Genomic DNA, 14620 nt, shown 5'->3' with positions numbered 1-14620 from the left:
GTAAGGGGATTCTGATATACCCCATCCCTCACACATGCATAGCCTCATCCACAAGCAAACTCCTGCAGCAAAGTGGAACCTTTGTGGCCTTTGCAGACTGGCTTTGCTTACTTCCTTATATACAATCAGGCTTCTTGTCTTCCTGTGGTTTGATAGCTCCTTTCTTTTGAGCACTGAGTAGCATTCCGGGATCCGGATGTACCATGGTTTACTCGTCCCTTCACCTGGTGAGGGACGTCTTGGTTCCCCCATGTTTGCACAGTTATGAACAAAGTTCAGACGTCTGTGTACAGGTTTTGGGTAAGCAGATATTTCCTACGCCCTTGTGCAAATAACACCGAGTGAGATTGCTCGACCAACACATGCTCAGATTTGGAAGAAGTGCCAAAGTTTATTCCTAAGTGTCTATGCCATTTTGCATTGCCAACAGCAATAAACGAGTTTCTGTTACTCCACGTCCTTGTTGGCATTTGACATGTTTTCTACCCTTTATATTTTGCATGGCAGTCAGCACTTGCTGGTACATGTTTATTTGAAGAAATAAGCTTAAACAAACAGCATGATACTCAGAGTTGAAAGCAAGCAAATAAACCGGAAACCCCGGCTGTATTTATCTCAGAGGAAGAAGGCCAGCGCTAGGAGCGCACTAGGGCTTCCCCGGAGGCTCAGTAGTACAGACTCCGCCTGCCAACGCCAGACACAGAAGACACGCCGGTGGGACGCGGGGTCGATGCTTGACCAGGGACGGTCCGCTGGAGGAGGAAACGGCAGTCCCCTCCGGGATTCTTGCCTGGAAGATTCCGTGGACAGAGCCTGGCGCCTTGCAGTCGTCCTCGGGTCCCGAGGGGGAGGAGAAACCGCGCACACAGGAGCTCCCGGGCTGCGCTGTCCACGGCCGGCTGCGCCTGCCTGGGGCTCCGGCAGCCCCGGGGATCCTCCTCTCAGGTCGCCCTGGACACAGAGACCCCGCGGCCTCGCTCCGCACTCGGGCCCTCGGCGTCCTTGCCGGCGGTCCAGGCGCTCGTGGACGGAAGGAGCCCGGGGCCCGCGAGGAAGCCGCCGTCTCTCCGGACGCGGTCTGCTCTCCGGCGCCCCCCGCGCCTCCTCGCTCCCTGCGCGGCTGCGGCGGCCCGGAGCCGGACACCGCCCGCAGACCGGCCCGGGACCGGCCCCCCGGGCGCCCTCCCGCGGCCTCCCGGGCCCCGGAGCCGCGCGCCCCGCGCTCCGCCTCGGCGCTCCTCCTGGCGGGCGCGCTCGGCGGGGCGCGGAGAGGAGACCCCCGCGGCGGCTCGTATTCAGACCCGCGGCCGCAGACATCTCCTGGAGATGCGCCGCTCTCTGGGAAGGAGGAGGCTCCTTCCAGAAAGGATGCGAAATCCAGGGACAGACTCGAAGCTCACAAGAGCGCTGTCCCCAGCAGTGACACGGAACCAGAGCGGGGCTGAGGCTGGGGGTCTCCAGTCCTGCAGGGTCAGAGGGTGTCCAGGGCCGGCCCTGCTCTTCCTCCCGCCCTGGGGCCGCGGAATTCTGCGCTGCAGGGCTTCAGTCTAGGGCCCTGAGGCCTTTGGATACTATCTTTGATCCAATATTTTCTGCAGCACCGCTTACATATTTTTTTTCTAGATAACGTTTGTATTTTTTATTCCTATTTTTGTTCAAAGCCGAATCCCTTGATATTTTAAAAGATAATACAAGAAATACAGTGAAAACTGTGTTTCTAAATTAAACAGATAAAAATAAATACAAATTAAAAATTGAATCAATACAAAAAGCCTACAGTATCGCAAATTCATGAAAGAGGAAACTGGAATTGTTTATAGTAAGACAGAAATTAATTTACTCATTTTTATATATTCTAAAATTAATAATACTACATAATGAAAAAATAAAACTCATGTGGAAATGCCCTCAAATTTTATATAACTCAAATTCATTTAACCCAATTACTCACTGTGTCATTTTTAAGTCATTTTGGACAAAACTTCTATTTGCCTTTACCCTTCCATGCACTCTGGCATCAAGTCATGTATAGCAAAGGGCTGTGGAGTTACTCATCTCACTCTATTAGAGAGACATAAACAGGCCACAACTTCATCCAAACAACTGTTTTCCCATCAATAGAATTCCTGAAACAGTCAGCTGATTTAAATTCCCTGTCTTAGATTGTATACTGTACGTGATACCCAGATTAAATATTTTGAAACTGTGTGCAAACACGAAAGAGGACAGTAACTAGTAGTTTCAGTCTCCAGAGTAAGTGTTGCCAGATCTCTCCTGCTATTTATGCAGAGAGGAAAACCACAAGCAGGGATTTATTTTCTGCCTCTGCACTAAGGTGGCTGTCATTTTTCTGGGCACTGGCGGTGAGAGTTTCAAGGAGTCAGGGCAGAGAAATTGGGAACACTGGGACACAGCCGGGGAAGGCAAGGACTAGGACTCGCACTTGGAGTCTGTACACTGTCGTGGCCCATTAACTTCTGTGACTGACTGTTCTGCCTCTCCTGCCTCATTCTCATTACTTTCACTTCATCTTGGCTTCTGTATCAGTCACCCTTTGTATATTGTGACCCTACATATGCTTTGCATGGCTCTCTCAGTGATAATGCTTTCTATTACTGATTACACTTTCTGTTCAATCTTTAATCTTCAAGAATGAAATACTATAAAGTCAAGAACTGTAACTTTTAGGCTTTTATCCTATACAACAAGACATGCTTAGAAAATCTGTTCAATCTTCAAAGATAGAATGACATACTCTAAAGTCAAGAATTGTAACTTTTAGATTTTATATCCTCTGCAACAAGACATGGCTTAGAAAACAGTAGATGCTGAATGAATTAGAAAATATGTGCTTTAAATTCACAAGAAGAGCCCCACTTGACTGGATATCTCACTATCTATCTTGGGTTATAAGACTTATTAGCACTTCATGGCAAAAATAAATTATGAGAAAATCTCCTGATATTAGGTAAAAAGAACTGTAACTTAGACCTAGTTTTGCTAATTAAAATCAAGTAGGGAAGCAAGTGACACAAACTGATATGAAATTTTCCAAACAAATTCAATGTTTTAGTCATCTATTAATAAAAGTATATAAAATTGAAAATTTCTGGAAGCTTTAAGAAATCAAAAGCATTTATGTACAGTGCATCTTAAAAGCATATATTAAAAAGCATACCAGTGTATGAAACTTCATACAAAGCACTCCGTGGGAAATAAATGTATTGGTCATTTTTTGAATACCAAATACCTTGTGCACTACTTAATAGCTTGTTATTTTTTTAAAAAATTCAAAATAATCTTTAACAAATATTTGTCTATAAAGTAAAACATAAAAGTATTTTGAACTTTTATAGCTAGTCTGAAATAACTAGCTATCTGCCTATCTACCTAATATGTATCTATCTAATTCAAAGACTTTTATGTTTAAAAATATTTTCATATAGCAAGAGTGAAAAATGTGGGCTTGGGTGACAATTATGGGTCCATGTGGGTTCACAAGTTGAAAAAAAAAAAATCTGCTGCTTAAGAGAGACAACTTACAGAAAGTGTGAGAACATGAGCATGAGGGACTCCCTGAGCCCAAGTTCAGGCAGAGCTACGGTCCCAATCTACAGCACATATTTCAGACACTAACTCTAGAGACGAGGACCCAGGTCCGCCTCATACTGTTTCTGCACCTCCTCAGCATGTTCTTTATAATGCTGTTTCTGACACTTCTTAAGTTATGAGTCTGCAGCTCAGTTTCCTCTCTACTCTTGACTTTATCCCCAGTACTTTACGGCTATTATGTTAGCTATCTTTTGGAAAATTTTGTCAATGGAGGAATAATATTTTGTCTATTCAGTTCAGTTCAGTGGCTCAGTCGAGTCCGACTCTTTGTGACCCCATGATCCGCAGCAAGACAGGCCTCCCTGTCCATCACCAATGGCCGGAATCTACCCAAACCCATGTCCATTGAGTCAGTGATGCCATCCAACCATTTCATCCCCTTCTCTTCCTGCCCTTAATTTTTCCCAGCATCAGGGTCTTTCAAATGAGTCACCTCTTTGCATCAGGTGGCCAAAGTATTGGAGTTTCAGTTTCAGCATCAGTCCTTGCAATGAACACCCAGGACGATCTGCTTTAGGACGGACTGGTTGGATCTCCTTGCAGTCCAAGGGACTCTCAAGATTCTGCTCCAACACCACATTTCAAAAGCATCAATTCTTTAGCACTCAGCTTTCTTCACAGTCCAACTCCCACATCTATGACTACTGGAAAAACCATAGCCTTGACTAGACGGACCTTTGTTGGCAAAGTAATGTCTCTGCTTTTTAATCTGCTATCTAGGTTGGTCATAACTTTTCTTCCAAGGAGTAAGCGTCTTTTAATTTCATGGCTGCAATCACCATCTGCAGTGATTTTGGAGCCCCAAAAATAACATCTGACACTATTTCTACTGTTTCCCCCTCTATTTGCCATGAAGTGATGGGACTGGATGCCACGATCTTAGTTTCCTGAATGTAGAGCTTTAAGCCAACTTTTTTTTTTTTTAAGCCAACTTTTTCACTCTCGTCTTTCACTTTCATCAAGAGGCTCTTTAGTTCTTCTTCTGCCATAAGGGTGGTGTCATCTGCATATCTGAGGTTATTTATATTTCTCCCGGCAATCTTGATTCCAGCTTGTGCTTCTTCCAGCCCAGCATTTCTCATGATGTACTCTGCATATGAGTTTAAATAAGCAGGGTGACAATATACAGCCTTGATGTACTCCTTTTCCTATCAGGATCCAGTCTGTTGTTCCATGTCCAGTTCTAACTGTTGCTTCCTGACCTACATACAGGTTTTTCAAGAGGCAGGTCAGGTGGTCTGATATTCCCATCTCTTTCAGAATTTTCCACAGTTTATTATGATCCATACAGTCAAAGGCTTTGGCATAGTCAATAAAGCAGAAATAGATATTTTTCTGGAACTCTCTTGCTTTTTCAATGATCCAGCGGATATTGGCAATTTGATCTCTGGTTCCTGTGCCTTTTCTAAAAGCAGCTTGAACATCTGAAAGTTCACAGTTCACGTACTGCTGAAGCCTGGCTTGGAGAATTTTGAGCATTAATTTACTAGCGTGTGAGATGAGTGCAATTGTGCAGTAGTTTGAGCAATTTGGCATTGCCTTTCTTTGGGACTGGAATGAAAACTGACCTTTTTCCAGTCCTGTGGCCACTGCTCAGTTCTCTAAATTTGCTGGCATATTGAGTGCACACTTTCACAACATTATCTTTCAGGATTTCAAATAGTTCAACTGGAATTCCATCATGTCCACTGGCTTTGTTTGTAGTAATGCTTCCTAAGGCCCACTTGATTTCATATTCCAGGATGTTTGGCTCTAGGTGAGTGCTCACACCATCGTGGTTATCTGGGGCTTTTGTCTCTATGAATTCTTTAATTTATGTGTTTTTTTCACTGATTCGCCTAACACTTCTATGTGTTCTGTCTTGAGTACTGCATGGAGAGTGGGAATGTAACAACATGAAATAAGATAAGAACTCTCTGAACTGTCACAGGAATTTCCCTCAAGTAGTAAAAATATCTACTAACTTGAGAAAAGTTTGCTGAAGTGTGTGATGAGATGGTATATGCTAGAGTGAATAAATGGCAGTGGGAATTGGTTCCTTTTGGAGGTCACACATATATCCTGCAATGAGATAGTCCTGCTTTTACAATTTTGTATACTTCTGAAAACCATTGATTATGTAGTTTAAAGGTAGTGACCTTTATGGTACATAAACTTTAGTTTCATGTAATCCTTACTTTAAAAAGAAAAGCAATTGACTATATTCTATGAAATACTCCAAAATAAAAGTTTATTAAAAATTTAATTAACAGATTTTTATATACAACATGTTTATGCCATTTTATAAACATACAGTACCTATGTTACATTAACATAATTGGACATACATTAACATAGCTGGACAGTCAGGTATCCTGTGGCCTCACATGAAGTGAAGGTAAGCAATATTCCCAGAGAAGAAGCCCCAATAAATGGTCTGAGAAATGGACAATTCATGGATATTTAAGGCAAAGGAAAGGTATCAGAGGGGAGGAGAAGGCGGAAGGAAGGGAACTGTAAATGAGGGAACTTCTGAAAACATCATAGAAGCTCACAGTTCCATTGTCATAATCCAAAAACACCCCAATCCTACCCAGAGGCCTTTTCACAAACTGAACTAAGGGTGGGGAGGTGGTGGACAGAATATACTGACTGTTCACCTTTGTGGAACACAGAAAAAATGCTTCTTCAGCACCAATACTGATACTGGTGTCACTTGTGAAGATGCTTTTACAGACCCCCAGAACCCAGTTGGAGGACTGTGCCACGTCCAGCTCCCAGTAATGCCTCCCGGAGGTGAAGCCCCGAGCTCCCCAGGACACAGCACACGCCCCACCCCGGGGCTGTCTGGACGCACCGGGGTGGTCATCCTCAAACAGCACACTTGCATCATCGAGGATTGCATGATGAACGGTCGTGGTCCGATTCAGAACATTATTCACTGCAGAAAGAGAAAAATTCTGTCAGCCAGTTGAATTTCCAAGTCTCTGAGAGGCAGAGGCAGAGGCTTTCTACACAATAAGCTTTTTAATTTTCCTTCTCCAAGGAAATCAAACCAAAGACAGCAAAGGGAGTTAGAATGACCTCTCTGAAGAATAAAAGCTATTACTATCTCTGTGGCATACAAAAGTACATCAAATCCAAGAGAAAATTTAAGAAAGACATATGTCATGAACTGGGTCAAGTCTGACTTATGTCAATCTCTTCATAGTTTATTTTAGGACTCACCTAATAACGTTTATTCTTATATTAGAAAACTTTCTTGTGTCCTTTGTACTTAATACTATGGAAACTGCAGATGGCAATTTGTTATCACATGGACACTTATGGGGATATAATCTCTACCTATTACATTTTCAAAGGTCAAAAGAATTGATAGAAATCACTCTATGAATAATTTGGAAGCTTCCAAAAAGATGTTCTGACTAAGAGTGTTCATGCATCCCTTGCCTTAAAGGTGTTGTCAGATTGAGAGCATTACAATTCTTCTGCCAAAGGCCATTTCATTTTTTTGTTTCATTTATTCCTAATTTTAGAAATAATAAATATTCTTTGTACAAGGTGTAAAAAATGTATCTATAATGAAGTGAAAGTGAAAGTGTTAGTCCTTCAGTCCTGTTCAACTCCTTGCGACCCTGTAGATTGTATTTAGCCTGCCAGGCTCCTCTGTCCATGGAATTTTCCAGGCAAGAATACTGGAATGGATTTCCATTCCCTTCTCCAGGGATCTTCCTGACCCAGGGCTCGAACCTGGGTCTCCTGCATTGCAGGCAGAATCTTTATCATCTGAGCCACTAGGGAAGCCCATACAGTAAATTAAAAGCAGCAATGTTGGATTTAAGCTCAAGAGTGAAGTAAACTGAGTAAACAACATATTGATGGTCGCTCACAGAACTAAATATTCAGTCTCTTTATAATCACAGTAACAGCTCGATTGCTCTCCTTTTGCCCTCTTATGTCAGATATATATATATTTGTGTGTGTGTGTGTGTGTATTTCTGGTTTTGCATTTTCAGGAAATGACAGGTGGCAAACAACAGACTTGGTGCTTATAATCTGACTATAGAGGCAACAAGGGTCCGAAATGCAGTACTTGGATGCAGTCTCAGAAACAACAGAATCATCTGTTCATTTCCAAGGCAAACCATTCAATATCACTATAATCCAAGTCTATGCCTCAACCGTGCCTCTCTATGCTGCAGAAACTGAATTTGAACAGTTCTGTGAAGACCTACAAGACCTTCTAGAAATAACACCCAAAAAAGATGTCCTTTTCATTATAGGGGACTGGAATGCAAATATAGGAAGTCAAGGGATACCTGGAGTAACAGGCAAATTTGTCCTTGGAGTACAGAATGAAGCAGGCAAAGGCTAATAGAGTTTTGCCAAGAGAACTCACTGGTCAAAGCAAACACCGTCTTACAACAACACGTAAGAAGATTGTATATATGGATCACCAGATGGTCAATACCAAAATCAGATTGATTATGTTCCTTGCAGCCAATGATGGAGAAGCTTTATACAGATAGCAAAACAAGACTGGGAGCTGACTGTGTCTCAGACCATGAACTCCTTATTACCAAATTCAGACTTAAATTGAAGAAAGTAGGGAAAACCACTAGACCATTCAGGTATGATTTAAATCAATTCCCTTATGATTATACAGTGGAAGTGACAAATAGATTCAGGGGATTAGATCTGATAGAGAGAATGTCTGAAGAACTATGGAAAGAAGTTCATGACACTGTATAGGAGGCAGTGATCAAGACACCCCCAAGAAAAAGAAACGCAGAAAGGGGTATGGTTGTCTGAGGAGGCTTTATAATTAACGGTGAAAAGAAGAGTACATTAAGGCAAAGGAGAAAAGGAAAGTTATACCCATTTGAACGTAGAGTTCCAAACAATAGCAAGGAGAGATAAGAAAGACTTCCTCAGTGATCAATGCAAAGAAATAGAGGAAATCAATATAATGGGAAAGACTAGAGATCCCTTCAAGAAAATTAGAGGTACCAAGGAAACATTTCAGGCAAAAATGGGCACAATAAAGGACAGAAATGGTATGGACCTAACAAGAGCAGAAGTGATTAAGAAGAGGTGGCAAGAATACACAGAAGAACTATACAAAAAAGATCTTCATGACCCAGATTACCACGATGGTGTGATCACTCACCTAGAGCCTGACATTGTGGAATGCAAAGTCAAGTGGGCCTTAGGAAGCATCACTAAGAACAAAATTAGTGGAGGTGATGGACTTTCACTTGAGCTATTTAAATCCTAAAAGATGATGCTGTGAAAGTGCTTCACTCAATATGCCAGCAAATTTGGAAAACTCAGCAATAGCCACAGGACTGGAAAAAGTTAGTGTTCATTCCAATCCCAAAGAAAGGCAATGCCAAAGAATGCTCAAACTAATGCAAAACTGCACTCATCTCACACGCTAGTAAATTAATGCTCAAAATTCTCCAAGCCAGGCTTCAGCAGTACTTGAACCTTGAACTTCCAGATGTTCAAGCTGGTTTTAGAAAAGGCACAGGAACCAGAGATCAAATTACCAACATCTGCTGGATCATTGAAAAAGCAAGAGAGTTCCAGAAAAACATCCATCTCTGCTTCATTGACTACACCAAAGCTTTTTACTGTGTGGATAACAACAAACTGGAAAATTATTCAAGAGATGGGAATACCAGAACACCTGTCCTGTCTCCTGAGAAATCTGTGTGCAGGTCAAGAAGCAACAGTTAGAACTGGAGATGGAACAACAGGTTGTTTCCAAATCTGGAAAGGCATACTCAAGGCGGTATATTAAACCCTGTTTATCTACCTTAAATTCAGAGTACATCATAAGAAATGCTGGACTGGATGAAGCACAAGCTGGAATTAAGACAGCTGGCAGAAATATAAATAATCTCAGATATGCAGATGACACCACCCTTATGGCAGAAAGCAAAGAAGAACTAAAGAGCCTCTTGATGAAAGTGAAGGAAGAGGGGAAAAAGTTGGGTTAAAACTCAACATTCAGAAAACTAAGATCATGGCATCTGGTCCCATCACTTCATGGCAAATAGATGGGGAAACAATGAAAACAGTGATAGACTATCTGAGGGGGGATGGTGCAAAATGGCGACACTGCAGCCATGGAATTAAAAGATTTTTGCTCCTTGGAAGAAAATTTATAACGAATCTAGAGAGCATTTTAAAAAGCAGAGACATTACTTTGCTAACAAAGATGCACCTAGTCAAAGCTTTGGTTTTTCCAGTAGTCATGTATGGATGTGAGAGTTGGACTATAAAGAAAGGTAAGCACTGAAGAATTGAGGCTTTTGAACTGGTGTTGGAGAAGACTCTTGAGAGTCCCTTGGACAGCAAGGAGATCCAACCACTCCATCCTAGAGGAAATCAGTCCTGAATATTCATTGCAAGGACTGATGCCAAGGCAGAAACTCCAATACTTTGGCACCTGATGCGATGAACTCACTCATTTGAAAAGACCCTGATGCTGGGAAAAACTGAAGGCAGGAGGAGAAGGGAATGACAGAGGATGAGATGTTTGGGTGGCATAACCAGCTCAATGGACATGAGTTTGAGTAAACTCTGGGGGTTGGTGATGGACAAGGAAGCCTGGCATGCTGCAGTCCATGGGATCTCAACGAGTCAGAAAACTGATAGAGGTAGAAAAGATGTTAACAACTTCAGGAATTTATGAATCAGATTTATATCCACAAAAGAAAAAAGAAATACAACTGAAATGAAAGAAGAGTTGTTCCCAAGAAGCTCTAACGAAATGTAGTCCTGATCACCAAAAGGCTGACTCTTACCTCTGAAGTGGTTCAGCATGTGTAGGAATCCAGAGATAGGCCAGGAAGGGAGCTCTGGGTTCACAGACTGAGGTTTCTGCATCTGTGCCAAGTCAGTCCTGTAACAAAGGACATGGGTTCCATGTCAAGACCAAAGGCTAATCACGTGAGCACTGCACACAGCAGACTTCACTACAGGATCCAATATGTTCTCAGGATTCTCCTACTTTTGGTGACTTGCATAATATGATATATTCTACTCACTTGAGAATATAGAAATGTTGCCATATATTTTACTAAATATAAATTATACCATACTTAAATTTCCCCATTTTTCTCAGATATTATTCCATTTTCAACTCATTGAATTTCATTCCCTTCCTCAATTCAATCAGTTCAAAGATCCTGGACATTTTACAGAAACCAAGAAATTCAGGCTAAGCCTTTGAGACTTCACTCACAAAGTAGTCATCACGGATGCATTCTGTGTCTAAACAGAAGTGCTCACGACCAGACATGTTTACTCTTGTCAGTCCAGCAAAGTGACCCAGGTCCAACCTGGCTGCCCTGGTCCTGAACGTCTCACTTCCCAGTGGGCAGCAGAAAGCTGCTCCCTGTGAGGTCCTGCTTGCAGGGGGCTTGCTGTGATGGAACAGGCTGAGTCACTGCTACTCAGTATTAACAAAATCACAGTCTCTCTTTCCATGGTAGGGAGTATGCCTCGTTCTTGCCTTTTTCACCTTTCAATTCACTAAGATAGGGGCTTCCTCTGTGATGTCTTAGAAAATCCCTCATGAAGTTTTATTGTGGTCAGGCTGGAGAGAATGGGTCGAGTGGGTGGAACAAAGCCCAGAATGTCAGCAGGTTTTCAGATATAGTTGACTTCAGCCAAATGAAAAGGAAACGACTGAGAGCAAGGGTCAGAAACCCTTGAAATTCTTTTGAAATAAAATAGAAAATAGCCAAAAAGACAATGCTGGTAATCCATATGCTAGGGTTCTGTACCTGTGGACCCACACATGGATTTAATCTGTACATTCTGGGCTATATATTTGCTTATTTATTTCTTTACTTTATAATAGGATCAGAGCTACTATTCTAACTATATTTCATGTATAGTGTGTACAGGGCAATTCCAAATTCCCAGTGTAAACTTCCTTCCCCTTTGCTTTTGTTCTGAGTGGAAAACATTCGTAAAACATTCCAGAAACTTCCAAAAATGTAAACATTGAAAATGCCACATACCAGGGAATGACTTATGTAGCATTTACTTTACACGCTATATGTTGTAAAGTGGTCTAGAGATGACAAAGTGTACCGGAGCATGCATATTAGTTATCTGCAGACACTATGGCATTATGTATAAAGGATCCTGTATCCTGGGATTTAGATATGGGGGAGGACCTGAAATCAATCCCCAGGTCCCAAGCAAGAACTGTGGGTCCACTTCATCAAAAAGACAAAAATGTTTCAGAAATCAAAAATCAGTGTATACTCACGTTTCCAGCACATTTTCCAAGCCCTGCAATGGAAAAAAAAAAAAAAAAAAGATGATGTTAATCATCAGAGTTCTGTCCTTTTCCATCTCCTTTCCTATTCCTGTTTCATAATAAGACATGGTTTTCTAAATCTAAGTAACACTCAGAAGCAATCTTCATAACAGACCCTAACCTAAAACATGATGGGATTCCTCAGGTCACATTAAGGAAGGAAAGGGGGCAGGTAGGGTCTGCACAATGCTGCAGCAACATTTAGGTTTTCCAGTGTTACTCACTGCCCACTGCTGCCTTCAGGAAGTGATCTCACCATTTATGTTAACAAGGTAAACCAGACAACTGCATAAAAACAATTGCAGATTGCATTAAAATTGATACCAGTTCTAAATATCTTTCCTGTATGATAGGAAGAACCTCAGTGTTTTCAGGATGTGTGGATCACAGAGAGTGCCAAGGGTTTAGGGGGATGTATAGTGAGATTTACTACAAGAGATTAACTTTCCCCGGGTCACAGAGTCTTGCTGATTGTGCTGTCATCTTTCTGGATAGATAATATTTCAGTGTCACAGCAGCTCGTCTAAAGAGTGTTTCTCTGAGGACGGGCCCTCCTTTCTCACCTGGAGCAGCTCCGTGTCCGGCTTGTGGCACATCTCGGTCAGCTCTCTGTACATTTCTTTCAGACTTTCTCTGTACTGAGTCATTCTGAACACACTCTCCTTGAGTTGTTCACAAATCTCCTTGGCTTCTCTCTCCAGGGCCTCCAGATGCAGTTGCTCCTCCTCCCGGAGCAACAGAAGCATCCTCTGATATTCAAGCTTGATCATCACCTTCCTTAAGGCCACATAGTCCTGCAGAGATAGTGGGTTCAAAGCATTACTTATGTTCACATTCAAAAGAAAACTTCAAATATTATTTCCTTAGTGTCATCAAGGAAGTTCCTGACAAACTGCCACATGCATCAAAGAGTCTTCAATATTTTCTGGTCTTTATTGCCCATGCTTTCTCTGAATTCCTAATCTCTTTCCCTGTTTAAATCAAGTCATTGGAGGGACCCCAGGTTGTCTTCCAAGGAGGATTCTTCCAGATTCTTACTCCATCAATTATTTCCTCTCCGCCCTGAGTCTTGTTTTACTCTCGTTCATCTCTCTGATTCTTCTAAATCTTCTTTCATGAAGTAAACCCCATTTTGTATATATGTATTTTTTTTCCTGCATGCTGACTCTCTTCCGTCATGCCCAACTCTTTGTGTCCTTGTGGACTGTAGCTCCCCAGGCTCCTCTCTCCATGGGATTTTCTAGGCAGGAATACTGGGGTGGGCTGCCATTTCCTCCTCGAGGGCATCTTGCAAACCCAGGGATGTCTGTTGTGGCTCCTGCAGTGCAGGCAGATTCTTTACCCCTGAGCCATCATTTTCCCTCTAGGTACGGCTCTCTTCCTCTCTTTCCTTCACAGTCACAGTTAGGGCAATGTGTCTAATACCCCTTGTCTTAAAAGGCTTATTCCAGTCTTCAAAACGTGGCCTTGGAATACATTTCATAGCTTGGTCTTCCAATACACTAGCATTCTTTTTACTAGCATATATTAGCCTGAACTAATTGCAATTACTGATCAGTCATTTGAAACCACTCTTCCAGGGAAGAGACCAGTGGCCTTTAAGAGGAACTTACATTGACCTAAACAAATCTAAGGTAAAATTTATACAAATAAATAGGAACATTTTTATTCTTACCTCAAAGGACTGAGTTGTGTTAGCTTCCTGATTCAGACTGATTTGTATTTCTTCTCTCATTTTCCATAAAGACCTCATTCTGTTCAGGAGTTTCTCCTGCAAAATACCCATGGGATTTAGTGACACAGAAGATGACACCGTAAATTTAATCCCCTTATTCAAAAAGGCATTTATTAGTTACACAGAACCTTGACTTAGGAGGCTGTCATCACTTTTCCACATTAATTTAATTTGATGCCAATATTTGAATATCAAGGAATAGAACTGTATACTAGAGAACTGGGGGAACTTTAGATAACGGAATCCATTTCCCAAGACACTGACTCAGACTCTAATAGCCCGAGTAAGAAAGCCTCCAGCTCCCATCAGAAGCCTGTGTCCCTGGTGCCTCCCGCCCCGGGATGCTGCATTTCCACACGTGTGGACAATTGGGCAACAACACTGAAAGGACACATTATATGTGAGGATCCACATTCAGAAATCCCACCTCCACTGTCTCCACCCCATCAACATCCTAGCATCCTCCTCTTCCTCTCTGACTTAGGAGCCTCTAGATCCCAAACTGCTCTAGAGGCATCACCTACCCGCGACTCCTCAGCAGCCCTGTGTATCGGACTGTGGCTGTGAGCTGCATGCTCTGCGCGTTCAGAGCAGGGCCCACAGAGCAGGGTCTGGTCAGCCTCACAGAAGAGGCCTTTGGCTTCCTGGTGTGTCACACAGATCTGCTCCTCAGAGCTGTGGTCGTGCGCAGCTCTGGCCTATCTGGCAAGGGAAGCCAGCCTCTTGAGGACAATATTGGTTTTGAAATCGGGCCTTGCTGATATTCCCCTGCACTCAGGGCAGCTCCTTGGAGTCTGGCCTTCTTCCCAGCAAAGGCTCAGACAGGGACGGCAGAAGCTGTGCCCGCAGTCTATAGTGACGGGGTCCAGGAAGCAGTTCATGCAGATGGAGCAGGTGAGTTCACTCTGGAAGACCTGCAGTGTGTCTGAATCCATGTTTCTGAAAATAAA

General features: G+C 42.5%; 1 pseudogene; it reads right to left on the bottom strand.

Annotated features, from left to right (window-relative positions):
• Window positions 1–6044: 6044 nt before the first annotated feature.
• Window positions 6045–14605, bottom strand: LOC129548567 (tripartite motif-containing protein 64-like; annotated as a pseudogene).
• Between the last annotated feature and the right edge of the window lie 15 nt (window positions 14606–14620).

Source organism: Moschus berezovskii, chromosome 25 (genome assembly GCF_049115385.1).
Source record: "Moschus berezovskii isolate FMDL1 chromosome 25, NW_MosBer_1.0, whole genome shotgun sequence".
Lineage (NCBI taxonomy): Eukaryota > Metazoa > Chordata > Mammalia > Artiodactyla > Moschidae > Moschus > Moschus berezovskii.
Note: the sequence above shows the minus strand (reverse complement) of the source record. Positions and strands in the feature narration are given on the sequence as shown.